Here is a 2,312-nt window from a genome sequence, read left to right on the forward strand (position 1 = left end):
TAGCTAACATTACTATGTGATGCGCACAACACACAAGTATGGACTGAATCACTCAATCTGGAACAAAACATCTTATGTTTGTTTTTCAAAAATGGTTTGAAAGTGCTACTCGCAAGTAGGCTAAGACGCGGATTTGCCACCCTCAAGTGGGCTTAGAAAACAACATGATGTGCCACTCCGTAAAGTGGGCTTAAAATGCACATTTGATGAATTGTCCCAATTCAAGCAATGAAGCCTTCATCCACAGGCATTCATGCAGTTAAACACTTAAGCAGTTAGCCTCATGGGAAGAATGCTATCATGGCAGTCACTTACACACATGCAAGGATGCTAAAGCATAAAAGCTTACCTAGTACTCCAAGCCAAAACAGAAGCTAGTTAGTAATCATGCATGATCCTAGCTATGTTAAGATGCCTAATGCAAACACATGCAAAAATGCAACTAAAATAGGCTTGTAGATGCACCCCAAGGACTCCCGAAGCTCCGCGCTTGCAAAGGCGCGAAATCTCGTTTGTTCTCTAGTTACTACAGTTTGGACTCAATGTCACGGTTCTGAATCTAATCTCACAATGTGCGATGCAAGACCGATAAATCACCAAAGAGTCCAAATCTGGCAAATCATTTTGGAAAACTGATTTTTGTAAAGAAGTGCCAAACATGGACTGCTTTGCCAGATACAGAGTCGCCACCTAAATATTTATTTTGGGGAAATTTAGGAAACCCTGACTCGTGCCTAAGGCCACGTGTCCATCATCACCAAAGTCGCATCAGCTCGGGAACTTGGGTACGAGAGGGGATGGTCATGCAATGAGCACCCCCCCTCGCCTAATCAAAGATCGGCCTGTGCTAAGCATGATACCTTGTTTTTGAAAACACATGTGTTCTTATTCCAGTTATTAGCTAGAATTACTATGTGATGCTCACAACACACAAGTATAGACTAGATCACCTAATTTGGAACAAAGCATTACATATTTGTTGTTTAGAACGGTTTGAAGGTGCTACTCACAAGCAGGCTAAATCGAGGATTCAATGAATTGTTCCAATCCAAGCAATCCAACCTTCAGCCACAGGCTTTCAGGCAGTTATATCACATAAGCAAATAGTCTCATGGCAAGCATGCTATCATGGGAACACTCACACACATGCAAGATGCTAAAGCATAAAAGCTTACCTAGTACTCCGAGCCAAAACAATAACTAGTTAGTAATCATGCATGATCCTAGCCATGTTTAAAATGGCTAATGCAACACATGCAAAATGTAACTGGAAATAGGCTCGGCTATTCTAAGATGGCATATAAGATGCGACAATTCAATACATGTATTCAAGTAGGAATTGAAATACAATGCAGTTAGTATAATGCGCCGAGCCCAGTGCATGCAATACAGATGAATGATACAAACATGCATAGCATAAGGATGCTAAATGAAATATGCCCTAAAACTGGCCATTGTAAGTGGTTAAGTAAAAGGGAGAAAGACATGGGGTTAGAAGACATGCATCACACACACGCACGCTTATTACAAAATTATGCCCTATCGACGGAGGGTCCGAAAGAATAATACAAATCAACTAATTAATCAACTAACAAGCTAATTAATTATTACACAACTCTTAACTAATTAAACAAATTAATTAAGCTACAAAAACAGTAAAGCGGCCTCGATAATAGGGACAAATGCATGCTCGATCGACTTCGCTCGGAAATCCGTTGCCATGCCTCATGTTGCCTCTGTTTGTACTGTTTTGCACCTCTGAAAATTGTGAAAAGTCCTGTGATGCTATAGAACCACTTCATGGACATGCTGAGAGGCCATCGGCCAAATGGTGAAGCCATCAGCCAAAGGAAAGGTTTCATCGACCATTTATGAGGTCATCGGCCAAACACTTTTAGCCGATTGGCACACCAGATAGCCGATCGGCCATTTTTTCCTGAAAATGATGTTTTGCTACAGCAGAGGACAAATAGAGGTATGGCAATACATTTGCAAGAAAATGTTTGCAACAACACCCCTTATCATGTTTAAGGATCAAAGGTGTGTAGTTCTCGAGCCTCAAGCCACCAATCACGCATTCCAATGCATGATGGCCAAAGGAGCCAAGTGTGCAATTCGGTGTGGGACGAATGCACAAAATCACATAAGAGACCTCAACCTCTATCATGTTTGATCAAGAGGCAAGGCATGCACACACAATGCTATGCAAACATGCAAGCATGATGCGATGAAATTAGCATGCAACAACATGTAATGGAATTAGCATGTAACAACATGCTATGTACCAGTATGCAACAAGCATGCAACAACAT

The sequence above is a fragment of the Camellia sinensis genome, chromosome 9 (genome assembly GCF_055761805.1).
Source record: "Camellia sinensis isolate YWXY chromosome 9, ASM5576180v1, whole genome shotgun sequence".
Lineage (NCBI taxonomy): Eukaryota > Viridiplantae > Streptophyta > Magnoliopsida > Ericales > Theaceae > Camellia > Camellia sinensis.